Source organism: Anastrepha obliqua, chromosome 5 (assembly GCF_027943255.1).
Source record: "Anastrepha obliqua isolate idAnaObli1 chromosome 5, idAnaObli1_1.0, whole genome shotgun sequence".
Lineage (NCBI taxonomy): Eukaryota > Metazoa > Arthropoda > Insecta > Diptera > Tephritidae > Anastrepha > Anastrepha obliqua.
Window position 1 is genome coordinate 14,226,849 of NC_072896.1, and position 27,882 is coordinate 14,254,730.

The window sequence follows — 27,882 nt, forward strand, 5'->3', positions numbered from 1 at the left end:
TCCGAAGCAAAATCGTGAGAGTGACTTAGACGTTATTCAGACGGCAACGAGGTAACATGGCATGGCTGCATTGATTTTTTTTCACCAAGGGAATCTTAGTTTTGTCGTAAACAAAAACCTCTGTCACAGCCCAAGTGACGTCAGAAAATCAGCTGATTCCTTTAAATTCACTGGGGGGCCATTGAACAATCTAATGTGGCCGCACCTTCTGAATTCTTTTCACGCTGGTTGGTATCATTGGCCCTCTTTCGAAAATGCTTTTGGACAGGAACTGGTAAAAATTAAGTGGAATTGTTCTTGGGACATGAAATCTATAATTTTAACAAAGTGCTACAATATTGAAACAGACCGCAAATTGATAGTTTGGTGTTGATTTTGGAGTGATAGCATATTGACCTTTGCCTTGCCTATGTTTTTGGAAACACCATTTCATTAATGTAATGCCATAACAACCGACTTTTAGTTGCTTGAAATTTACAACGAAAATTCAACCAATCATTAGCTTCCATAAGACGGCGCAGTATGTCACACATCACATCAAATAAGCGTTGCCTTCGACAATCTGGCCCGTAATGGTGATATTAGCCGTATTGTCAACATAATTTGGTGGCCTGGAGTTGCGTTAAGATTTGGCTATTTCCAAGAATACCTGCGTCAGTTTAAGCATACAGACACCCCTTTCTGTCCGGACTGCTCCAACACGGTGGAGAGTGCTAAACATGTAACTTTGTACTGTGACCGCTTTAAAGAAGAAAGAGATGCACTAAAGAGAGTTTTGGAGCATCCAATAGCCCTAAAAACCGTCACGACAGATATGTGTTCCACCAGCGCGAAGTGGGAGTCAGTTCGAAATTTCGCAGCAAAAATCGTAATGCGTCGCCGCCATATCGATTGGAGCGCAAGGTACGGCAGCAATCAATCGTAATTGATGGGCCGACGACCATCATAGACACTTCAGTCCTTGACTCGCAATGACGTACTGTTTGACGTAGAGTTACGAGACACAAGAAGACGAGTTTATAGCATGAAGCTGGTTTACAAATATGGTGGACCCAGACGTGGGTGAGTAGAATTGGTTCCTTTTATTGATGCCATTCTGAGCCTTCCCGAAGTAATGCAGAAAGTAGCTCCGGGAAGGGTGTCTACCCAGAAGAAGAGGAGGGATTGTTTTAGTGGTCAAACCACTCCACGCAGTAGACGACGGTTGCTGTAAGTGCGAAAGCAAAACAAACAAAAAAAATATGTATACAAATTGAGTTACTCTCATCCTAGTAGCCACTTGAGTCAAGTTATGTTCTACAATTAAACGGAGGATTCACACTTTCTAATAAAGAAAAAATTAATGAAATATTTAATATATAATATACTTTTAAATTATTTTGAAAAGACACCAGTCGATGGTTAAAAAGCAACTCGTCGATGGTGCACCCTTTATATGTATGTATGCATATATTCGACATCAGCATTTGCATAATATTTGGTATATTATAATCAGAGTTAATTCAAGAGTTTTTTTATAAATAGTGAGAAAAATGTATAAATAAAAAAAAATTATAATAAAAGGTATAGCAAAGAACCAGAAGGATTTTTTGAGCTCTGTGTTTTTGTAAATCTGAGTTTTCAATTTCTGTAGTTAATTGATTAAAAAAAAAATTAATCTCTTTTAAAAATCCAAGAATGCAATTTTATTTTACATTTCTCAATCATTTCAAAATCAATTTTGAAATTCTCAGTGCAGTTATTCAGTTATTGTATAATAAGTCTAGTCGATGCTCAGGGCAATATGGTTGAAATGGTTAAAATGAACTCGTAAAATTTACGAGATCTGACTCTCTAAAAATGTAAAATTATTAAATTAGAGTAGATAAATATTTAGCGTGGATTATCGGAATCTTACCGATTTTTTATATATCAAACTATAAAAAAATAGAAAAAAAAACAAATTATACGCCTTTAAGGATTTTCAAATTATGAAAGCAACGCTTTTTTGTAATTATTATTTAAATTATTCGGCATTTATTATTAAAATCTATATAACATAAACGCACCTTTCTATTATTTCAATAACAAACATTTTTTAAATATTCTTCAATTCTTATACTTACTGATAAATTTCACTTTCTTGGAAAGACGCGGCTGTTTTGAGCGTATTTTATTGTTCTTCTTAATGGGTGCCGATCTCCGCGATACTGTTTCGTACGCAGTTATTTGAGATTTTTTTTTTGTGAAACAGTGCGATCCAAGTGGTAGCATTTTTGTAGAAAAAATACAAGAAAAAGCATGTGGAAAAAGAAATATTTTAAATATCTGATATTTTAAATACACATTTATATGAAAATTCCGCTGCTTAACAGAATTCGCCGTTTGTATGCAAAAACCATTCGTCGATATAAAAGTGATAAGAAGTGATATGAGCTTAGGTTGCAAGCTTCAGAATTTAAAGAAAGAACCTGTATATAAAAAATGTCTTTTTTTAAGGTAGTAGCCCGGTGTGACGAGTTCAAAAAATCGAATTTTTTTTTACATTTTTCGGAAGAAAAACATCTTAAAATATACTATTTTTTTAATTATTTTTAAAGTTATAGCTAAAATAAGAGAGCGCGCCGTAGTGTGTATGAAAGCGTGTAACACGCCAGCAGCAGCTGCTCTGAAACTTTAAACGCGTTTTTCTCAAAACCATGTTTTCGAAATTTTGGGGAATCACTGACTCAAAACTATTCAACCGATTTGGCTAAAAATTTAACCCGTTATTCTAGACACACATACCTAGATCCCGAACCTTTAAAACATTTAATTTTAATAATAAACTATTTTATTCAAACAATTTATGAAGAAAAAAAATTAGATTTTGAGAACTTTTTTCACAAGTGCGCCATTTTGTTTTTGTTTTTTTTTTTATTTTTATGTATATTTAATAATCTCTTTGAATTTTTTAGTTCAGATGACTTTGGAAGGCTGTGTGTTTCCCCGAACCAACTCATATTTTTTTAAGGACTCCACTTTGACGTCAAAAATTTTAAGCAAATTAATATAAAATTAACTTTAAAAAATTTTTTTTTATTGTAATACCAATAAAAACATGTAAAAATTTTAAAATGATCGCATTTTATTTTCTTTTTAAAAAAGATTCATGAAAAAAAGGCGAAATTTCGGTCGTTACACTGGACTACTACTTTAAGAAACATCCAAGAAAAATATAAAAAATCTAATTTGTTTATGCTTTAATAACTTCGTAAAACACTTAGATTTGTGCCTTTTTGAAAAGCATGCTTTAACAGCTTTGCGGGCTTGTTATAAAAAAATTTAGAAAAATGTATAAATCATAAATTGAAACACTTCACAGCAATAAAATAATATAAAAACATACACTCGTAGGATAGAAAAATATTTATTTAGACTAACTAACTAAAACTACCTAAAATACCCCACTTCTACAGTCGACCATGTATCGCATAAATTGCGTGCGATGCGCTCAACTCGTAAATTTATCAGAAGGGGTGAATTAATAATCCTTCTTTTTGTACAGCTACGGCTCTAGCCGCACCTGAAAGTCGCTTATAAATCGAAGCTTAGATCTGTAATGTGGTTATGACTGTTAACTTAACATTTTCTGTTAAGTAGCATTAACTCATTTGCTAAGAGATCCAGGCATTTAAATGAGATGTATATTGCTAACTATAGCTAAGCATCAAGAATGATAGAAACAAGATTGCGCCCATCAGAGAGTGCGTGGCGCAGTTGCTTGAGAGAGATGTGAAAATGTTAACAGCACACGAAAAAATTGCTCAAGTACGGCGTCACACACACACAGCAATTCCGTCAAATCCACTGAGAGCAAAGTAGAGGTACCTCGAACTCTCCATCGCGTTTAAGCACACATTTCTATTGAAAAAACTGCGTTGTTCATTCTCTAATTTGAAATACTTTTATTATAAAGAAATGTTGTGACATATATTTTCATAATCAGTAATAAACGAAGTAAAAAAATCTTCGACCTTATCACCATTTGACAAACGTACTTGAAAGAGGAAAATGTAGATTAAAATACAACTGAAGCGCAAAAAAGTATGCCACCTGAGCAATGGGCATATAAAAAGTCACATTCATATGAACCTTGAACGAAGAAGTAGAACTCAGCTTAAAGTGGATTGTGCACTTAATTGAGTCCCAAACATAATACACAAAGTAGATATTTACATCTAATCTGAAAAAAAAATAACGAGTCACAAATATGAACGCAAATGTGAACTTGCGGAACAAAATCTACTTCAACTCAATTGAAAATAACTCTACAAAGCTCCGACGAGATATGAATAAATGTATGGCAAAACGGTAATTTATGCGATTTTATCAACTTACTGAATGGATTTGTCAAAGCTAAGTGCTAATTTGTTTGCTCTTTTATGCTTACTTAGATGCCTGCATCTGTATGCACATATACAACTACTTCGCACTGTACTAATTGCTTTGACCCATATCTATGCACATTTGCTTCAAAGTTTCACTTCTTAGTTATTGCGCGCCTATTCGTGCCCATATCAACCCAAATCAATGAATTCGTCGTAAGTATGTAGACCTATTAACATCGGCATCATTAACAGCAAAAAATTAGTTCAAACCGTACTAATTAGAAATCGTGTGCTAATATACTTTTTGAACTTTTGAAAACTTTTGCCTTTTTCAACATCATACATGCACATACACGCATCACGGAAATATACTCGTACACATCACAGCATTTCAAAGTATAAAAATAGAGATAAAACCAATAACTTTGACAGCAGCAATAGGATTTCTGTTAAATAAGCTGAGCACTCGGCATACCAACAAACAGGCTGACTGGCTATATGAGATAGTTCGGAAGAGCAGAAAAAGAAAGAGAAAAACGTAAATCGATCCTACTCCAAATGTCAATTAAAATCACAGCTTTCAATTTGTATCAACGAAACAACGCATTGAAATGGGAAATATATTTCGTTTTGAGCTGTGAGGCGCAGCTGGTGAGATATCGAACGGATACTGTGCAATCCGTGTGCAGATAAAGCACCATACTCAGTTAAAATCATTACATGACTTTATTTGCTCAAACAGCCATTCAAAGTGGGAGACAACTACAACTTCACCGTCGACTGAGCGCAGGTGAGTACACACAGATGCACTCATTTCATCAACAACCGCAATGAGGGGTGATTTGTTTGTGTTACGTATTATTTTTTTCTTGGTTTTACTTTTGAATTACAACAAAAATGGGATATATTAATCGTTTATACAGAGAGATTAATAAATTTTGGATTCAGTATTGATTGGTTTACGTATGTATGTAGTTGACGGTCTCAGGTGGATACAAAAAGTAGGTGTCCAGGGTATATTTGATATCAATATAAAAAAAACGTGAGTTTGCTTAGTATTCGGCACTCAGAGAGAAAAAGAGACTGAATTGGTTTCATATTGTAAAACATAAAGCATTTGAATTATGATTTATTTTAAAGTATCTGTAATACCGCATTCGTATTCGTATCCGTGTAGAAATTGTTGCATCTAAAGTGATAGATTTAGGTGATTCAAGGAAGATGCATATCTTTGACAATAATTATTTATGATATATTAATTAGTTTTTTTTTTATACATTTTTTTCAGACAACTGATTTTTTTTATATATATTTTTCCGACAATTGATACTATAGGCTTTGGGAAACTTAGTCATGGAGCGATACTTAGTTGAACAAGGTGCAAAAGTGATCCAAAAAAGAAAGAGATCTGCATTGCGTTAATAAGAAAAACCACCGCATTGGGGTACTGAAAATCTACATGTCATTCAAGAAAAACTATGTCCCCACAGTGAGTCTCATTTTAGTTTGGTTTAAGGTCTGGTAAAGTCATCAATGTAGCTTTTCTGCGTGTGTGCCGATCGTCCAATGACCAGTAAAAATAGCTACGAGTTTAGAAATTGAGTGGCGTAGAGTTCCAACGACTTTCTGAGCCCTGAGTCTATTGTACTGGGACCAAAGCATTTGCGAAATAGCACACGAAGAATTAGAACTCCTTCTCTTCTGTGCATTCCTGAGAAATAAATTGTGTCATTTGCCTGTAACAATAATCAGGGTTGAGTTCTATAATCAAAAAAAAAACAAAAACATAATAATAATATAATTAAAAAACGAATCATTATTTTTGATAAAAAATTTCCAACTCAAAAATTATGATTATTGCTCTCAAAATAATAATTCTTTTCGCTTCTTTCAGAGCGAAGAATAACATCTGAAAAATTGGTTTCATTTGTGGCCAAAAAATTATTACTCTAAATATGCTTATATCATCCAAAAAATGCAATAAAAATCACAAATTTGTAATTATTACGGATCGCAAATTTTAAAATAATGATTAAATATATTTTTTGTGATGAAACTCAGAATGATTATGGCCTCTGGAAAAGAGTAGAAGAAAAATAGGCGGTATAAATGCTAATCGCACGATGAACTACCCTTTATTTTGTATTTCTTTTAAAATTTAATTCTTTTCTTTAAATGTAAAATTTATATAAAACAGTTTTTACGAAAATTCCACACCGTATGTGACAATTGGGCGCCCTAAAATAGGCCTCATACGCATTAAAGCTCAAATAGGGTAATATTACATCAGTAAACATTTCCACTACAGCCGAAGCTGTTTCCCACTTTTATTCTATTTTTGTTTTTTTTTTTTGTTTTTGCTAAATACGCTGATTTTTCGGCCTCCCCTGAAGTGTACATATACGAGTACAAGAGTGTAAGTATTAATATTTGCATATACACCCATACAAGTATGTACTCTTGTGTACCAAAAATGTGCTCGAAGCGATTTGTTTATCAGGAATTAAAACCTCGCTTTCGTCAACACTGAATGTAGCAAAAACTTCTACTCCTCCTCTCCACGTCATAAACCTAGCCGTGTGGAACGCGACCATTCTCAACAGCTGCTCCAACCAAATACCAATCATATCACCGGTGAAACAGTTACACACAGGTATGCATGTTTCCATTTGCAGGTATACACGTACATATACACATGTATGTATGTAGTTGCATTGGTGTTGGAATGTGAAGCAACAGGAAAAAACGAGCAACATTTGTTTTTGCCTCTTTAGCTATTACGAGTGGGAGGAAAAGAGTCGGAAGAAAAAGTTGTAAAATAAGCGCACAAAGTAACTGTGTTTCCATTTTTCTGAGTTAAAATAAACTGAGGGGAAATATTTGCTCTAAGCAAGACAAAGAAGAGCTGACGACTTGTTTGCAAATGAATGACGAAAAATAAAAACAAAATACCAACAGACAACAACAACGCATTAATTTTCGCTGCAAGACTGAATTTCTGCCCTGCTCGTATACTATGACACTTAGTCACTCCCGGCAGGCAACGGTAAGCATCAATTTGAGCAAAGCTATGTTGTGATTGAATTAAAAAACAAGAAAAAACAAAAAGAGATATGTGCAGCCGACTGTCAGGTGAAGATAAAATTATTTAGATTAAGGCAGGTAAGCTGAGTTTAAGCTGAATATAAAATACCTTAAACGATTTTTAATAATAATCGGAACATAAAATTAATAGATTTCTACCATTTGCAGGGTGTAATTGTAAAATTAATAGATTTCTCCTTCGAAAAATTATTTGCTCACTTACAGACTCTAGGCCGGAACTACATACGCACTTTTGTTCTGTTCGTACAAAATAAGTTAAATAATTGTAACAAACGCATTTTCTTCTTCGTCCACACAACTTCGCCTTTGATACTTCACTCCCCCTCAGTCACCTATGTGAACTCATTAAAAATGTGTAAGCTGTGCACAAAAGTTTTTGCAACTTAGCAGCATACTTTCGGGTACACTTGAGTCTGGCTACCCAAACACAAAAAAAAACAAAAAAACCTAACATCAAATAAAAAAAAAAAAATTTAAAACGAAACATCAAAAATAAAAAAATTAAAAACGAAACATCAAAATAAAAATATTATAAAAAAAAGTTAAATAGTAGCCGTTGATTGCTGTTTTCTCCGGGATCGTTTACTCTTCCAAAGTTTTGCTCATTATGAATGCAACATTTCAGTTTCAGCAACTTTTTTATGAAGGAGTTAATTTGTGCCTGGATAGCAAATGTACATAATAAAGGGTGGTTAAATTTTAAGGCCCGATGTTGAATGTGAACCACACCTAAACTTCAAGTTTTTTTTTCTGCATTTCATTTGACATTTTTCAATTTCAGACTAACTCAATTTGAACCATGGAAAGATACACAATCGAGCAAAGCGTTAAAGTTATTCAGGCTTATTATGAAAGCGAGCGTTCAAATCAAAATGCATATCGCGCACTTCGTGAAAATATTGCTGCTGTTCGCGATAGTGTGGTTGAAGAGCCGTCCACCTCAACTCGTCGTCGTGCCCAACAATTGCACCTCACACGTTCGTCGTTGATGAACATTATGCATAAAGACTTGCATTTACACGCTTACAAGGTGCAATTGACTCAAGAACTAAAGCCTCTTGACCATTTCAAGCGTCGTCAATGGTCAGAATGGTGGCAGTAAAATGGCAACAGTGAATGACCAATTTTCGAAGAAAATCATCTTCAGTGATGAGGCACATATTCGGCTCAGTGGATTTGTCAATAAGCAGAGAATTGCCGCATTTGGGCGAAGGATAATCCAAGAGTGATTGCCGAAAAACCAATGCACCCACAAAGCATGACTGTTTGGTGCGGTTTATGGGCCGGCGGCATCATTGGGCCGTATTTTTTCCAAAATGAGGCCGGTCAGGCAGTTACTGTGAATAGTGTTGGCTATCGTGAGATGATAACGAACTTTTTATGGTCCGAATAGGAAGATATGGATGTGGACGATATGTGGTTTCAACAGGGCAGTGCCACTTGTCACACAGCTAACGAAACAATGGCTCTTTTGCGCGAAAAATTTAAAGGACGAATAATCTCACGTCGCGGCGATGTCAATTGGCCACCAAGATCGTGTAATTTGACACCGTGGGACTTCTTTCTTTGGGGTTATTTGAAAGGAAAGGTGTACATCGATAAGCCAGCAACAATTCAAGAGCTGAAGGATGAAATAATTCGGCACATTAACGGCATAGAACCTCAATTATGCCTCAGCGTCATCGAAAATTTGGACCATCGGATGGAGGTGTGCCGCCGAAGCCGCGGCGGCCATTTGGCCGATATTTTGTTCCATACGTAATTGAGCCATACCAATATTATCATAATAGAGAGAAATGACAATAATTTCCTAAAAAAATTTTATTTTATTCAAAATCAACACCGGCCCTTGAAACTTAACCACCCTTTATAAAGACTGGCGTGAATCGATGGTAGTGAAAGAACAGTTGAGTGATTCCGAGTTCTAAGTGTAAATAACAGACAGTAATAAAAGAAACATTAAACGAACCTCTACATCACTTACGAGGGGAAATTTGAATTAATGATATTTTTATATTCGATACAGGGTTCGCGTAGCTCGTGGAAAAATACACTAAGCTAAATAAATGAATATATGAGAAAAACCAACTTCATAATTTTTCTTCTAAAATAGCTGCATAATATTTATTTCAGCTGCTTCATAAAGTATTTAAATGTGAGCACGAACCGAACTAGCGGTAGTTAAGCTATTATCGTTTGAGTGTTGCTTGAAATTTGAGTTTCTTGAAGGAAGGGAGTTACGAGTATGTGCTTTGTTGACTTAACAAAAGCATTCGACCGAGTCAAACTGCAAGATGTTTTGAACAACTTGGCCAAACAAGGTGTACCTGCAGACATTCTTACCATCATTAAAAACCTGAACTGTGATTGCAAAACAAAAATAAGAATAGATGGAAAATATATCAACGAAGTTCCATGCGCAAGCGGAATACGACAAGGAGACTCGCTGAGCCCAATACTCTTCAATACGATAATGGGTGAAATAATAAAAGAAGTCAAGTCATTGGATGGGTATCGTCCTAATAACATGGGCATACCAATTTTATGTTATGCAGATGATGCCATGATGCGCACTCTGAAGACAAATTTGCAAAGATTACTACATAAGTTTGTAGTTACAGCCAAACAGTTTAATATGCAGGTCTCCAGAAAAAAAAAAAAAATTTAAGTTGCCAAGAATGCGATCAGATGCAAACTTCAAATAGAAAGGACGATGATAGAGCAAGTTATGAAATTTAAATACCTGGGGATAGAAATATCCCAGTAACCGGACATTATTAAGGAAGTCAGAGAGAGATGCATGCAGGGCGCACGTATTGCGGGTTGCATTAGGGATGTTGTATGGTGGAACATATATATGACAACTGAAAGCAAGACGCGTATATATGTACAAGACTGTAATAAGACCAATCCTGACCTATGGAGCCGAAGCACGAGCTGAAAATGCAAAAACAAAACAGCTACTGCGTACAGCTGAAATGCAAGTTCTACGATCCATCGTAGGAAAAACACGTCTTGACTGCATTAGAAACGAGACCATTCGTGACGAAACTGGCGTTAATGACATAGTGAAGTTTATAGAACAAGAAGACGAGCTTGGAATGATCACGTTTCTAGAGCTAGTGACGACAGAATTATCCGAATAGCGAGGGACTATATACCATATCGAAAGCGCGGACCTGGAAGACCACCAAAGAGATGGCGCGAAAGCTGGATTTCGACTTCAGCGGAAGGACAATAACATTTCGTCATTTTGAATTTTAATAATACTTTGTATGAATTTATAACTATGTAATTGTGTGAAGAAAAACAGGTGAAAACCTATAATAAAAGAATAAGAAGAAGAAGTTTTTCCACCCACTTTTATTCGAGAATAAAAAAAAAAAAATTTCAATTCAAAATTCACAAGTATTGTGTCAAAAGTGTAAACAACATTCATCAGAAAGCAAAATACAGTAAAATTGACATTTCATAATCAACACAAAACAAAGTCACTGACTTTCATTTCAAATTCATCCCTAATGACGCGTATTATCAAAATCACAGCCGACACCACGCGCATTGGTTTTTAAGTTTATGAACCTTGATGAATAATTTAATGCATATTATTATCATTTGGCTTAACAGCGTCGTTGAAAGTTGGCAAGAAAATTCAAATGAGCGGGAGGCTAAAGTAAATAATAAACGAATTACGAAGGAAATGTACTGCACTAAATGAATTGACGAGACTGTACAATTTGCGCCATAACAGTTAAGTAGAGAATACGCGCTTTTCTGGTTCGGCAGAAAATTACAAAAAACAAAAAAAAAATTCTTTCAGCCAAATGGCCTTAGTGGCCTTAATGCATACAAACACACCGTCACTTTCAAATTGGCAAATGGGCTGTGTGTGTGTATGTGTGTATGTATGTGTGTACGCACTCACATTGTATGCTGTAAAATTTGCCTGTTTTGCATAATTTTTCTATAAATATTGAAATTCCTATTCGCCGTGGAGCACCACCAGCCGTCAGCAAAGTTGGATGAGAGAGGAGGAAGAGAAAAAGAGTTTGTTGGCCGACATCGCTGCTGTTGCTTTACCTATACACTGATACGCTAATACACTAGCACACTGATGTTTAGCAATTTTCTTACTAGATATTTTTGCATTTATTATTGTTGTTTTTGTTATCTTTGAGCTACTCGCCAGCCACTGTAGTTGGCGTTTTAACTTAACATGGCTTGTTTAAGCTGTGAAAATTGAAAAATGCAAATTTTATATTGAATGTTTTTTTTTCGTTTCCCTTCTTTGCACAGCTACTGACACAACATGCAGCTGAGACGCGCCGCTAACAAGCTGCTCCTGCTGCTGCTGTTGTGAGTGCTTGTAGGTTTTGCTGTCATCGCAACTTTTCTTCTTTATTTTTTGCTGTATGGCGGGCGGCAGCTGAGACAAGGTAGCTGCTTGTTTGTTTATTTTATTTTAGCAAACAAAAGGTTTTGCCCATTCTGCGCCGTTGTGGGAGCTGCCGAGGTCGCTACATGCATAAGTAGCATTTTACATTGCATACTTTCGGTCTTGTTAGCTGAGTGGCGTGGGTTTAGTTGTGTAAACCACGAAATTGTTAATAGATTTTGCGCAAAATAAAATCAGTGAAGGTGCGAAGAAAATGGCGTAGAAAATAGTGGAGCGGAAAGTGGTGATTGACTTGGAAATCGAGTTAATAGTTTCAAGCCGCATGCTTTCAGCAGTCTGCTTAGCAGAATAGTGTGAATTTAATTTAGTAAGTAATTTTCTTGATGTAACTATGCATTTACTATGGTGTGTGTTAATCGAACTGCGGTTTATCGATTACCTCTGGAAAATTGTGCACACTTTCGCGCTTATTAGCCGATTAACGTTGAATTATTTAGTTGTAGGGCAGATTATGACTTTGAAATATTTAAAAAATGAAATAAGTTAAGGAATTCAATTAAATGTTTTATAGCTTCAGAAATATTGCTCATTGCGAATTCTCAAATATGTTTTTTTTTTGCGTACTTAAAAAATAAAATGGTTTTATTTCTGGCATAATTTTCAAGTAATTTTCTAACAATGAAAATATAAAAATAAAACAACAAAAAAAAACAAAATAAAAATAAATAAAAAAAATAAAAATTAAAATAAAAAAAAACAGCAAAACACTTCAACATACTAAACACTTAATAATAAAAAAATAGCAACAACAACATTAAAATAAAATGAAAAAAAGTACAAAATACAGAAGAAATGAAAATATTAAGAAGTAGTAAATCACTTAAACATAAATACTTAAGGTCATATTTCATGTTATATTTCATAAAACCTTTACATTACTTGTGCACCACCAAAATCCAATAAAAATCTGCTGGCAAGATCGCTAATTGTGAATTTCTTTTTTAATTAAAAAATGCATATTCAAAAATTCAAAAATTAATTAAAATTTAAAAAAATTGTATTCAAATTGGATTTTATTAATTTTGAAATTAAAAAGCAATTTTTTTTAACTTAAAAATACACTTTTATTTTTTACATAAAAGTAAATACAATTTTTTTCTTTCTTTTTTTGGAACTGCGAAAATTCTAATTTTTGTGTTTCCATCTAAAATTTTTCAATATATTTATAAATTTATTGAAAATGAAAAAATAATAATAATAGACAATTCTAACAAACCTGAAATAGAAAACAAAACAAACATAAAAAAATAAAAAAAATAATTAATAACAATTAAAAACAAAAAATAATAATTTTTAAATTAATTACTTAATTTATTAAAGTCAAATATATATTAGTAAAACTAACTAATTATTTATATTTTACAAAATCCCTACAGTGTTTGTATACTAACAAAATTTTGTAAAAATCTTTTGGTAGGATCGCCAAATGTGGATTCTCAAACAAAATTTTTTTAATTTTTAATTTACAAATAATTTTTTTTGTTTTTATTTCTGAATATAGAAAATTTGAAGGTTTTATTTCCAGTTAAAACTTTTAAAAATGATAAAATTTATAATGGAAAATTCGAACAAAAGTCACTTAAAATTTTGTTTATAAGATATAAAAAGAACTAGCAAACTAAATAAATAAAAATAGAAAAAAAGTAAAAAAAAAAAAAATAAAAACTAATGAAATACTTAAACAAAAATATTTAGTTAAAGTCAAATATAGCACAATGAACTAATTATTTATGTTACACAAAACCTTAAATTACTCGTGCACTTACAAATCGTGTAAAAATCTCCCGGAAGGATCCCCAATTGTGGATTCCCAAAAACCATTTTTTTTGTTTTTCAATTTAAACATTTAAAAAATTATAATAATTACCTTTTTTTAACATTTTTTTATTTTAAAAATTTAATTAATTTTTTTTATTTTAAAAATTTCATTAAATTTTTTTAAAAGTGTTTTTTTAATTTAAAAATATAATAACATTTTTTTCACATCTTTCTTCATAAATATTTTCTGTTGTTTACATCTCTTTTAATAAATTTTTTTTAACATCTTTTTTAATTAAAAAACTTTTTTTTTACTTTTAATTTAAATATACAATTTTCTTTTTCTTTGCTTTTTGGAATTTAGGAAATTCAAAGTTTTTATTTCCAGCAAAGTTTTTAGATACATTTATTGAGAATGAAAAAATTACGATACAATAACACAAATTCTAAAAAAAAAAGTTTTTTTATTCTTTTGCTTGTTTTTTGGAGAATTCAGAAAATTTGATTTTTTTATTTCTACCCAACATTTTTAAAATTCTAATAAAGCTCACTTCGAAAAACCTGCGTGAACAACTGAAATTCAAATTTTTTCTCAAAATAGAGTTTTGCAATTTTTTTTTTTGAATTTTTGAAATTTCTTATTTTTTTTTTTTTTGATTTATGTAATTTCTAAAATATGCTTAAGAAAGTTTTTTGTTTTTATTTTCATCCAACATTTTTAAAATTCTAATAAACCTCACTTCGAAAAAAACCTGCGTAAACGTTTGAAATTCTAATTTTTTCTTAGTTTTAAATTTTTTTTGTATTTATTTGTTTAGAAAATTCAGAAATTTTAATTTTAAAACGTTTTTAAAATTCTAATAAAGCTCACTTCGAAAAAAACCTGCGTGAACGTCTGAAACTCAAATTTTTTCTCAGAAAAAAGTTTAATCTTTTTCATGATTCAATAATAAAAGGTTTGCTCAGTAAGCAGCTTTCTCATTCCCTCTTGACAAATCGGCTCCCTTAGCAAGACACTGGGTTGCTAGCTGTAGAAACTTTGACTAAAAGTGGAGGAAAAGTAAAATTTGTTGAAAAAACATTTCATTTTCAAAATGGACTACTTACGAGCAACAACTCGCTCAAGAGTTTTCATCGGTATGTTCAGGACTATGGTAGTATGACATGGAATACATACCGCTTAAGTCAGGACATGATAGAGTATTTGACGCAATCCGAGATCGAGATGGAGAACTTACAAAGCTTTATTTCTTATGATGTGGTGATTTAAACGGAACTCATGTTTTGCAAAGAGCTAGCGTTTCCTAAAGAGTTACAGCAGCGATAATTATTGAATAGTCCCGACGCAATCGATTACATTACAGACCTCATTATAAAAAAGTTGGCAGAACTTGTTTCCAATGAGCCCACCTTCCTATGGATGGATGAAGTGTCCAGAGGAGGCTTAGAAAAGCACAGTACCAGTATGAAAGAGCTTCTCATAAAAAACCATCTACCGGAATCGGCTTAAAACTGTAGGGCCTTCCAATTGTGGAACGCGCGCTACAAATAGGAGGAGGATCTCGGCGAAACACCTAACAGAATTGTACGTGCCAATTATTTATTTATTTTTAACAAAATAGTTTCATATTGGCGAAACTTCGCTATTGGTTTTAAATTTAAAAATTAATTCACAAAATAAAATCTTGGATTATGTGAAATAGTTTCTTGTTTTAATATTAGACTTGGCTATTTCCGCTAATCACTTCTATCTATACCATAATTAACCTTCAAATATTAATTAAAATTTATGTTTTAAACCGTTAGCAGTTTGTTTCCATTTAAGTAACAAAATACTATTTTGCTACCATTTCTCGCAAAAAGGATTTAATTTTTTCCTTTTTATGCATCTTCTTAAATACAACCTTTTGTAAGCGAGTGTCAAAAATCGAATGTCACTAGTGAGCAAACCTTTAATAATTGAATCATGAATCTTTTTTTTTGATTTTTGAAATTTCTATTTTTGTTTTTTTTTGTTTTGATTTTTGAAATTAAAAATTTTTTTTTTGGATTTTTGAAATTTCTAATGTTTTAATGTTTTGTTTGTTGTCTGAAGAAAATTTTATTGTTTTATTTCCACCCAACATTTTTAAAATTCTAATTAAGCTCACTTCGAAAACAAAAACCTGCGTGAACGACTGAAATTCAAATTTTTTCTCAAAAACGTTTTTTTAAATTTTTTTTGAATGTTTGAAATCTCTAATTATTTTTTTTTTAGATTTTTGAAATTTTCTAACTTTGTTTTTTTGTGGATTTTGGAAATTTCTAAGTTTTGTTGTTTTTTTTTTGCTTGTTTTTTGGAGAATGTAAAATTTTTTTTTTTTATTTGCATCCAACATTTGTAAAATTTTAATAAGCCTTACTTCCAAAAAAAACCTCCGTGAACGACTGAAATTCAGATTTTGTTGCTGCTTTGTTAACTTATTTACTTATGTGAAGAGTGCCAAAAGGAATTTTCAGGGATTTTTATCTCTAAATCTACTGGTTCTTGAAAAAAGTGTGATGGAATGGTGGCACAAAAAAAGATGGTTAGCCATGAAAAACTAGATTCTGTGCCCATTTAGACACCAAAAGAATTTTTCGATTTAGTTTGGCACATCTCAAATACACTCCAACCAAATACAACAATATTACCAACCAAGTACAAGAAAAATCTGAGATTCAGAAATTCAAGGACGTATCGAGCAGTTTACACTGTATAAAAGCAAGAGGATACGCATTTCGTTAACTAAACTCGGCTAGGAGGAAGTGCCACCGCCCAACATATACATACACCATTATTTTTCGATTGCATATCTCCAGGCGCATATCATCATCATTACAAGTGTATCCGCCATTGATAACTTTCCTCACACATTTTACTTGCTTTCACTCTAATTAACATTATGCGATATTATTGAACATTAAATGCTCCCACCCATACCTTTATCGGCCGCCATCCGGTTTCACGATCAATTTCCATATATTCAGTAAATTCGATTTAATGGCACAACAACGCCCCAAATGATAAAAAGTAAAATGCCCTCGCATGTGCTGTCAAATATGGAATAGGAAATAAAGAATATGAGAAATGTGTCAGAGTATATAGAAGCTGAAAGCTATGCTAATTTTATGAAAGCGCTAGATGTTCTTCATAAAAGCCTTAATGCAAACAATTTCATGTCTTAATATACAAACAATAAATGAAAGAAATGAAGAAAGAGGACAAGAAAAAAAACGCTGAGTGGAAAAATCCATATTCAAATCAAGTATCTACACAGCTGTTGTTTTGTTTATGAATATTCTAAACCTGCATTTCAGCATTCTACATCGGCATACGGAGTGTTATATGTGCTTGTCGTTGTAAGGGTTGAGCGCCTTAAAATAGGCTACATAGCACTCATGAGGGTAATGCTTTGTTGGCAGCGGCAGCGCACTGCTTAGTTGTTTTGCGTATAACAATAACATTGAATTTTTATTGGACACATTTGACGTGTCCCAGAAAATGTTTGAAATGAAACAAGTGTTAGTCTGAAAGGGGTGGGGGGCAACAACACACATATATACTTACATATGTACACATATTTACTTATGCGAAGGTTACGCTTCGTGTGTGTGTGCTGAGTGAGTAGCAATGAGCGGATTTAGCTGGTTGTCGCAGGTGTGTTGGTGGGCTTCTATTTTAATAAACTTATTGACCAATAAACATAGCTACACAATACATACCGTATGACGTTCTGTAGTTTTCGCTATTTTCAGTATACTTGACTAGTTAATGGAATGGTCGCTGATTGTGTTTTACAGTCATTTTTTTAATTTGAGTGAAAGATATGAAATGTGACAAGAAAAGTTATTTGTATTGCATGCCATTATTTATTTGCTGGCTGCATTGTTTCTAAATAGGAATTTCGCTCCAGTTAAACGATATTTCCATTAGAGCTCTTGGAAAATACTATATGTTATATAAATGATATTTGCTATCATATTTTTAAGAAATCGTCCTGAGTGAAGCTATTCTTTTGCTATTATTAAACCGATCAATTGGCACACTAAAAAGATTTTAAAATGAAAAGTTATGCATTTCGATTTTTCGAATATGCTCGAAAAACAGACCTAACATTTGAGTAAAAATATCTCAGAAGTATAAAAGACAAAATTTAAAAGTTTTAAAAATTTCGCTTAAAAATCCAAAAAATTCTGAAATATTGTAAATTTTTAATGCATTTGGCTACTTACTAGGTTCTGAAGCATACATTTTCTAATTCCTGATCATTTTGTACGTTTGAAGAAATGAAATAAAAAAATTAAAAAAAAAAAATAAAAAATTAAAAAAAAACAAAAATAAAAAACAATACATTTATAAAATATATATAATATATAAAAAAATAATAACAAAAAAAAAAAAAATAAATAAAACTAAATAAAAAATACAAAAAAAATAAATATAATATTATTTATAATAAAAATTAATTATAATAAAGGGTTTTCTAATAACAAGTGTTAGGTATTAAACACGAGAGATGATTAACGATTTTTTATGGTCGGAATTGGATGGTATTGATCTGGATAACGTTTATTTTCAACAAGACGGCGCTACGTGCCACACAAGCAACGAAACCATTGATCTTTTACGGGAAAAGTTTCCGGATCGTGTTAGCTCTCGAAGAGGTGATCACAATTGACCACCGAGATCTTGTGATTTAATACCTTGAGACGTTTTTCTTTGGGCCCACGTGAAAGAGAAGGTCTACGCCAACAGCCCAGGGTCGATTCAAGACCTCAAAGATGGAATTCGAGAGCTTATCGAGGACATAGGGCAGTCACTTTGCCATTCGGTTATGGAAAGTTTCATGAAAAGGACATTGTCCTGTAAGCGTGGTCGTGGTGGTCATTTGCCTGATGTTATTTTCCACTATTAACGGCATACCTTCCTCTTTATAATGAAATAAAGATCCCATAATTTATATTAAAAAATAACATCTTTCTTTGAATATTAAAATAACACCTCTTATTGGAAGCCCCTTTATAAGTTATGTAACTATTCATTAAAACATTTTATTTAAAAGCTAATTTAAAGTTACAATTAATCTCCCATCCAAACTATAAAAGTTACTAAGTGTCCATGGACAGATGTAATAAAAAAGAATTGGGATGTAAAAAAAGAAATATAAATATAAAAATGACCGATGTTTAAAAAACACCAATCGCAAAATTGAGTTGACAATTCAAAGATTGGTGAAAAATTACAAGAAACTGGTGCTGTTCAGGATTAAAAAAAATAGCTGGCAGACCATAAACTCGACGTTCATTGAGAATATTGCTGCTGAAGCGCCAAGTGTTGCTGAACAACCATCAACAACAAACAACAAACTATTTATTATTATTTTTTAATTTATTTTATATTTTTTTAATGTTCCGTAAAAACCGATTCTTCTTTTAATTCTTTCAATGTTCCTTAAGGGCGCTGCTTTAGAGGCTTCAAAAATCGATTTTTTTGTTGCATAAATGTCTTCCCAAACTATCCTAGAATGTGTCCTCAAAATTTCAGAAGTAAATTCAAAATATTTTCGGAGTTACAGAAGAAATTGTGAGCAAGCGTCGAACAGGTATACGGGCGGCCGGATCGCTCGAAGTGGGATTTCTCGGTTTTTTATTTTTACGATTTTTCCTAATTGGCGGGAAAGATAGTGAAACAGTTAAACGTCCTATCGAAACGAGATAACATTGAATGTATTCGGAATTAAATTCTCTTCTAGTTGAACCTAATAAATCTTAAGAAAGTTATGATTAACCCACTTTTTAAACAATCTGAAGTGAATTTGTTTTTCTAAAAAAATTAAATTTTTTTTAATTAGCGAAAAATTGTTGAATTTCTCACTTTTTGTTTAATTTTCTTGGTTTAACTAGAAGCTATACTATACTAAAATAAAAAATTTTTGGGGTTTTTGGTTTCAGATGAAAATTGCAACCTGCATCTTTCCCGCCGCACGACACATGCACACTTGAGGCGCCTCGGCAAAATGCTTGTACCAGGCATAATATGACATATATTTTAATGAAAAAATTTTAAAGGACTGTTGAAATGAATAACAATAACACCTGAAAGTTTCGTTTCAATCGAATGTTTCTTTCCTTCACAAAAAAATCCACGAAAAAATCGATTTTTTGAAGCCTCTAAAGCAGGCTCCCCCCTTAATATTGTGTCAAAATGTCAAACAAATCAAGGGAACATGTAGAGATTAGAATTTTAAACGAAATAGTCTGTGACTGGCTCATTTTCTTTAATCTATTCTTTTTAAATTTTTTTTTATTTTTTATTTAAAATTTTTTTTTTTTCTTCCTTAATGTTGAGTAGAACTGTCAAGAAAAACTTTCGGAGATGTAGAACTTCAACCGAAGGAGTCTGTGACTGAATTATGTTCTATAAATCGATTTTATGTGTTTTTGACGCACAGAAAAGGGTTCATATTTGAGGTGAGAATAAATAAATATCAAAATATCAACGAAAGTTAAATAATTTACAGCTTACAGCTTCATCTAATATTTAGTAGCCACACCGCGTGCGTATACAAACTTTAGAAGCAAACAAGAATTTTTATCAAGCACTTTGCCAGGCATATCAATGCCCATAGTCCTCAAATTGTTAGGTTTTTTTGGTTTAATTAAAACAGGTCAACCTCAAAAATGCATTGCTTTCTCTGTCCAATATCGGCCACGGAATGCGTCATTTAGATTTCATCATTTTACCTTCAACGATTTAGCAATACTAAAAAAATCCTTTGTCAATTGCCAGCCTCGGAAATTACGGCTGGTTTGGTTTCTACCTTTCATTTACTCCACTTCCTTTTGCCTCATTCTCCATTCATTCACCTTCACTTCAAATTTGTCCTGCGTCCTTCATAATTTGTTTAATGAAACGTTGTCATTGTTCTAAGGTCAGTGACCCTCCGCTCGTAGAACAAAAAAAAAAACTTTCTACATTCAAATTATTAATAAGTATTCAGGAATTTTCGCAATTTCATTAAGTTTTATGTGAATTAGAATCTGAGTACTTAAAAATGATTTCTATGATATTATTTTATGTAAATGCGGTTGCTTGGTGACTCGATGGGCATGCGGTGTGGGCATCTTTGGTTACTGCTGGTGGCTTTGGTCATGTCAGCAGCTGGTGCTGGTGTTGAATATTTGCTTGCTTTGCCCATTTTTGTGTCGGAAGCGTGTTAATAATGATGATAATTATGATGGCGGTGATTGTTGTGTTGGCCGCATTTGCTTGCTTCAGTTGTCAGTTGTCTTGGAAAGAAGTTTGAGAACTTTGTGGTGAATTTCATGTTGTTTTCAGCACATGCACCACCACCACCAGCCAACCAGCTCACTTTCTCACTGTATTTGCATGCTGTTTACTGTCGACGCAGCTGTTACTTTGCAGCCTGCAATGAGTTGTGCTATTAGATTTGTCATTTGTAAAATTTCCGGTATTTCCTGTTGTCAACTTTTTATGTCATCTTCGCAGTTTTTATTCGAATTTCATACATACAACTGTGTGGACAATAATAGCAGCGCAACATATTGCAAGTTTTCGAATTTTTTTTAATTTTGTATAAAAATATACTGCAAAGCCATGTAATTTAAAGTTCCGAATTTGAAAAACAAAAAATATCAAAATTTTTTAGAAATTCAACAACGTTGATCAAAATTTCGAACTTTTTAGTCAAAATTTATGGAAAAATTTTGAATATGCGGTTTTATAGCCCATTGAAATTTGGTTTAATAACAAGTAAGTTTGAAGTGAAGGTGGCAAGGGAAAGTGAAAACCCCATTGAGTTTTGACAATTTTTTTCTTGCTGGAGGACTTGCGCATTTGCTCTATAAAACAAAAAAAAAAAACACAATCGAGCCCTCCTTATGTGGAAGAAAATATTTAACTCTATTCAAAAATAAATATTAAAAATCAACAGGAATCTCAAGCCACTTCAAACTTGCACTTTATTACTCTAAAATTGAATGAGGAACAAAACTGAATACACAAAATTGTTTATTTATTTTTTTTTTGTTTTTTAATTCTAACTAATGAGTTGGAAGTTCTCATGCACATTTTTTGAAATTTTTAAAATTTTACAGAAAGTTTCAAACTTTCACATATTAGGGTTTTGTTTAGTATGAACTACAGCGTGGCGGAGAAATAATCAGCCTATCGGAAGATTTATAATTTTTGCAAATGGCGGCAGCGTTGATAGTTGTGAATAAGACAGCTGTAGCTTGAAACAGACAAGCAAAGGAGCGCACAAAGGTGAAACTAAAGATTTTTATTTAATTGCTGTTTATTGTTTTTCATGAAAAATTTAATAATACTAAATTTTTATTTTTTTGTTTGATTACTGAAGATTATTAAGCAATAAAAAGATGGTTCAATGGTGTCCCAAAAAAAAAACAACAAATGGATGATTAATTTTGCGCCAACTTGTATATTTTTATAAATTAAAAAATAAAAACAAAAAATTAAATAATATAAAATAAAAATTAAAAGATTTTTGTTTTAACTAAAAAACTTCAAAAAAAAAAAAATCAAACCAAAATTATATATCAAATAATTAAATATTCTAAAAATTTGCACTACAACGGGATACTATTATCTCGTCCAAAAAAAAAAAACATTGGATAATTAATTCTATGCCACTTTGTATATTTTTATAAAACAAATTTAAAAAAATAATAAAAAAAATTAATACAAAATTAAAAACAATATGAAATAAAAAAATAAATAAAAAAAATTAAAAAAAAACTTTGTACATTAAAAACAATGCAAAAAATAAAAAAAAATCTAACCAAAATTATATATCAAATTTATTTGATTACTGAAGATGATTAATGATTAAGCAATAAAAAGTTGGTTCAAAGGCGTAAAAAAAAATTGGACGATTAATTTTGCGCCACCTTGTATATTTTTATTAAAAAAATGTAAAAATAAAAATAAAAACCAAAATTAAATAAAATAAAAATTAAAAAAATGTTTTTTTTTTTTAACTAAAAAAAATGTAAAAAAAAATCAAACTAATATTATATATCAAATAATTAAATATTCTTAAAATTTGCACTACAACGGGATACTATTTTCTCGTCCACCATGCATATGACGAATGCAAAAATTTAAAAAAAAAATTAAATACAAAATTAAAAACAAAATAAAAAAAAAAAATTAAATTAAAGAAAATTAAAAAAAAAACTTTGTTTATTAAAAAATGTAAAACATAAAATCAAATAATTACATAATCTAAAAATTTCCTACTATAGCGCGCTGCTATTATTCCGAACATAAGTGTAGATACATAACTAAAATTGAAAAAAAATTTGCAATAAAATAAAATTAAACGAAAATTATATATCAAATAATTAAATATTCTAAAACTTTCCCACTATAGCGCGCTACTATTATTGCGAACACAAGTGTACATAACTTTTGCGTTTTGCTTTTCATTTGTTTTTCGTTTCACCTTCTACTCTCTTGCAAGTTTAGTCATCACATTAACGAAAATGTGGAAAAAGTTTTTGGTCATTAGCCAAAATTATGTATGTATGTATATGTATGTACACTTCCTTGAAGTTGCCACCGTATACTTTTGTTGTTGGCCGAAACATAACGCTTAAATGTTACTTTATGTTTTAATGTAAAACAAGTTGCCAACAAAGCTTCCTCTTTATAAATGTTAAGCCATTTCATTTCCTTTGCCTTCTCCCCATTCATATTTTATTAGTCTGGCTCGTTAATTTTCGTTAACTGACCCTTGACCTCCTCCTTCTCCTAAATCACGCATCCACTCTACATTGTCTCGCAGCTTTAATACACTTTTTCCTTCAAGCTTTTATTAAGCACTCGTAAAAAAGTCTTTAAAAGTTTATTCACAACTGCCGTTAAGCATCAGAAGTGGAATGTTCTGACTTGCGCCGCTTTGGTCAGCTGGTCATTTTAGTACGCCTCGCTGTCATTTTCCTTTCGCTTCTTATTTGTGTCCTGTGCTTGTCTTTTCACAAAATCTTTGGCTTCTTTACCTCGGCCCAACACTTTTCCGGCTCGTTTCGCTTTTGATAAAGGGCAGTGCGCGCTTGAACACAGAGTCAACGTTTTCTCCATCTTTAGACTGTGAGTGACTTTTATTAGGGTTGCTTCCTCTCACTTTTAAGCTATTCCCCTCCATCACTCTTTCGAATTATTGCGGTGAAATGGTTGCGTCGCAAGCGGAGGTTATCATGAAAAAGTGGCAAATTATGCTATAAATATTTTACACAGTAATTATTGTGGTTTAACAAAAACGATTTTTAATACCTTCGAACTTGTTTGCAATATATTTGAAGACTTTTGACTGAACACAGGCAATACTAATTTGCCAAGTTGGCATTTAAGCTCAAAAGCTTTAGATTTTTCAAGCATGAACCACTTTTTTGTATTCCCTTATGAAGGAGAGGGATAAGCTAGGCGGTCAAAAAACTTATTACAAAAGTAAGAAGTTAAAAATGTATGCATTAGAGGTTTAGCTGTGGTTTTAGGCGAACACTGGGACGAATATTCACTAAAAATAAATAAACAATAAAAACAATGGCTACCAACAATTTAGCCTTGCGAGATATTTCACTTCTGTGAGTAATATTCACACAAGAAATTGGCAATTCGACTTACTAAGCAACATACGACCGATATTGACTATAAAAACCTGATGGAACTTCCAATGTTTTTGGAGCTGCTGAACCTACCATAGGTCGCAAGCTACTCCTAACGATAAAACGATAGCAACACAACATTTTTCCCTTTCTTGCAATTTTTGTTTTTAAATTTCATTATTTTTTATTAAATTAAATGTCTGAACTTTTTTGCTGGAATGCTGATACAATGTCGTAGAGCTTGGGCGTGATCTGGCAGTTAGCTTGATTTTGGCATTTAATTATATCAGCCAACCCCAGCTGCGCTCTGCGATTTTCACTATGGATAAAAATATCGAACAAAGAATTTGTCTTAAATTTTGTGTTTTGAACGGGGTTTCGTGTGTCGAATTGTTGAAAATGTTGAAGAAAGCCTATGGCGTGTGTGCTTTAGCAAAAACACGGATCTACCAGTGGTATACGGCTTTTGCAGAGGACCGAGAAGTCGTGGAAGATTTGCCCCGATCTAGTCGTTTAAGTTTGAGGAAGGTAGCTCGTGACCTTAGCGTGTCTCACAAATAAATTCGCAACAGTTTACACCATCAATTGGGTATGAGACGCCAAGACGCGGGGCTGCTCGACTCGTTCCAAGGGAGTTGAACTTCCTTCAAAAAATTCATCGAGAGAAGGTGGCTTAAGACATACTTGAGCAAGTGAGGACTTGCCTGATCTCCTATCGGGCGCATCCCAGGTGGTGGATTGGGAAGCCCTTACATCACACTAGCGGCTTTCTTTCAACACTCGCGTGATGACTCAAAGTTGGCATAGAATGGCGAACCAAACTGGCTAGAGAAGAGTCCCGAATAAAAACCATCTTTGGTAATGGACAACACAAAGGATATTACACCAGGTGGAAAGGTTAAGCATCTGAGACAGTGTACTCTGCCCAGCTTGTGAAGAGGAGGATGAGACGGCGGACCACTTCCGGTGGGTCTGCTCCGCCTTCGCTCGAATCAGGTTTGAGGTCTTTGGCACTGATGTGTTAAGAAACGACCATCTTTGGCTTCTTGACACCACAAGATCTGCTCAGATTTCTTCGGAGATCAGGTAGATTTAAAGAAAATTAAAAGGGAATCCAAGTGTAGTACAATGGACTGAATTAATGTCTGAGTGCTACATTTGCTAGTTGTCCCACCAAAAAAAGAGAAATAAACAAAGTGAATTCGAACCCAATGATTATCCAGCGCATCATAACAGGTGATGAGATGTGGGTGTATGAGTTTGACATGTAAACCAGTCAACCTGTCAACAGGCGGCTCAATGGCGCTATCCACATAAGCCGAAACCCAAAACGCCACGTCAAAGTCGGTCAAAAGTGAAAGTCATGCTACTTGTTTCCTTTGATTATCATGGTGTTGTGCACTCAGAATTCATTTCAAATGGTTCTACGGTAAATAAAGAATATTATTTGGAAATTATGCGACGCTTGAGAGAGAATGTGCGTAGGAAACGGCCCAATTTGGGGAAAGAGAACTCATGGATCTTGCACCATGATAACGCACCGTCTTACAAAGCTCACATTGTGAATAATTTTTTGACCAAAAACTCGACGAATATCATCAAACATCGATAACCACCAACCAGCTTTTTCCTTTTCCCAAAACTTAAATTGCCACTCCGCGGACGCCGCTTTGCGTCGATAGAGGCCATTAAGGAGAATTCGCTGAAGAAGCTGAAGCAGATCTTTTTAAAGGCGTTTAAAAGGTGCTTTGATGACTGGACTAATCGATGGCACATGTGTATTGCTTCGAATGGAGCCTATTGTGAAGGCAACAAAATAAATTTTGATGATTTAACAATTATTTTGCATTTTATTGAACAATTCCCGGTACTTTTTTGACAGAATATAAATATATGTTTTTTTCTAACAAAACACATATAAGTACAATTTTATAATTAAAAAAATTCGAAAAATTCTACAAATTTCCCATCACAATTCCATGTTTTTTAATTAGAATTTCTAGAAAGATTTTTGGTACGCAATTTCATAGTAAAGTATTAGTTTGAAGTTGGTGAAAAATCCGGTGGAATTTTTATGAATTTTTCCCCTGGCGGTCTTGTGCATTTTCTTCATAAACCAAATGAATGAAATTCTATTTGAAAACCGGGATGACACGTTTGTAGAATTTTCTGATTTTTGTATGAAGTTTGAAACCTCGATTTACATAGTTTTTGTTACACAACGAGGTATACTTCAATGCAAAAATAATGAAGACCACAATTTTGAATTTTTTTCGGATTTCAACATCTCAAAGCAACGATCCTACACCCCACTAATTCCTACTTATTTATTTATTTTTCAACCGTTTTTGAATAGAAGTAACTTCAGGCAGCCCAAACTGGACTTATAGTTGGCAAAAAGCTATTAAATTTTTTTTCATTCCATTATTCATGTGTAAAAATCCTAAATCAATTAAATAAATTTCAATATGAAAACAAAAAATAATTCTTGCTCTGACATTCAAAGAAAATCCAATTACTCCCCATGCCACACATTTTTGTGACACAAAGAAAAAATATAATAATAGAAAAAAGTAAATATCGTAGTGAGCTGAAATTTTCATCTGCTTTTGCGACTAATAGCCTACAATTTAAGCGCAGCATACCAAGAAGTCAACATTTCATGTTGCAGCAACAAAAGCACCGACCAGAACAAGAGAGCGAAAACAGCCGCCAGAGTACCTTCAACTTCACTTGCCACTCTTGTGCGTGTATATAAACTAGCCGCGTGTGTGTATGCACTGTTATCTAAGAATATAGTGACATTCAAATTCATTGCGCCACGGGCAAAAACAGAAAGAAAAAAACAAAAACAGCCAAAAACTATACAACTGCATTTGTCTCCGCATACCCTCTTTTTGAATACGAGTACTCTTTGTTTTTGCTTTTCAGTTTCAAATTTGTCTTTCTTTCCCATTTGTTTAATTTTAAAATGTTTTCATGCTTTCTTTTCTGCAGCCATGCAATTCTTTGTCTGTTGCGCATACATTTTAGGCAGTTATCTTGTGCTGAGAGGGAGATAGAGAGATGGACCGCGGTCGGTCGCTTAACACTTTAAAGCGACAAGAATGCGCTGTATCTTCTACATTTGGCCTCCTTCGCCACCGACGCCATGCAACTACCAACGGCCAGCAACATTGTCTTCGGAGTCCTTCATTGTCAAACCCGCGCACTGCAGCAGCAGCCGCAGTCGTTGAAAGTCATTGGCGGTGATGCAAACAATATGTGGAGAGATGAGAATGTCAGTGTCATTGTATTTTATGAATCATGGCAAGAGTGCTTGTGCAGTGTACTCGTTGAAAATAGCCGAGCACCACTGCCGATGATTGCAGTGCTAAGAGTGCACATACACACATACATATATGCATAAATGTATTTGCAATGCAATCAAAAGCATTCTTCTAGATTTTATAACCCTCAAACACATACTTGCACACCCACATACAAGTGAATACACGTGTTTGCGTAAGCTCACTCTGCGACCGAATGAATTATTTAACATTT

The 27,882-nt window shown here is 33.0% G+C and overlaps 1 long non-coding RNA gene across 1 annotated transcript in view; it reads right to left on the reverse strand.

Moving 5' to 3' along the window:
* Positions 1-2,105: 2,105 nt before the first annotated feature.
* Positions 2,106-27,882, reverse strand: part of LOC129246827 (uncharacterized) — a 67,374-nt gene continuing 41,597 nt past the window's right edge. Inside the window, exon 3 of the long non-coding RNA XR_008582517.1 lies at positions 2,106-2,189. This is a non-coding gene — a long non-coding RNA (uncharacterized LOC129246827). The remainder of the gene's footprint in view (positions 2,190-27,882) is intronic.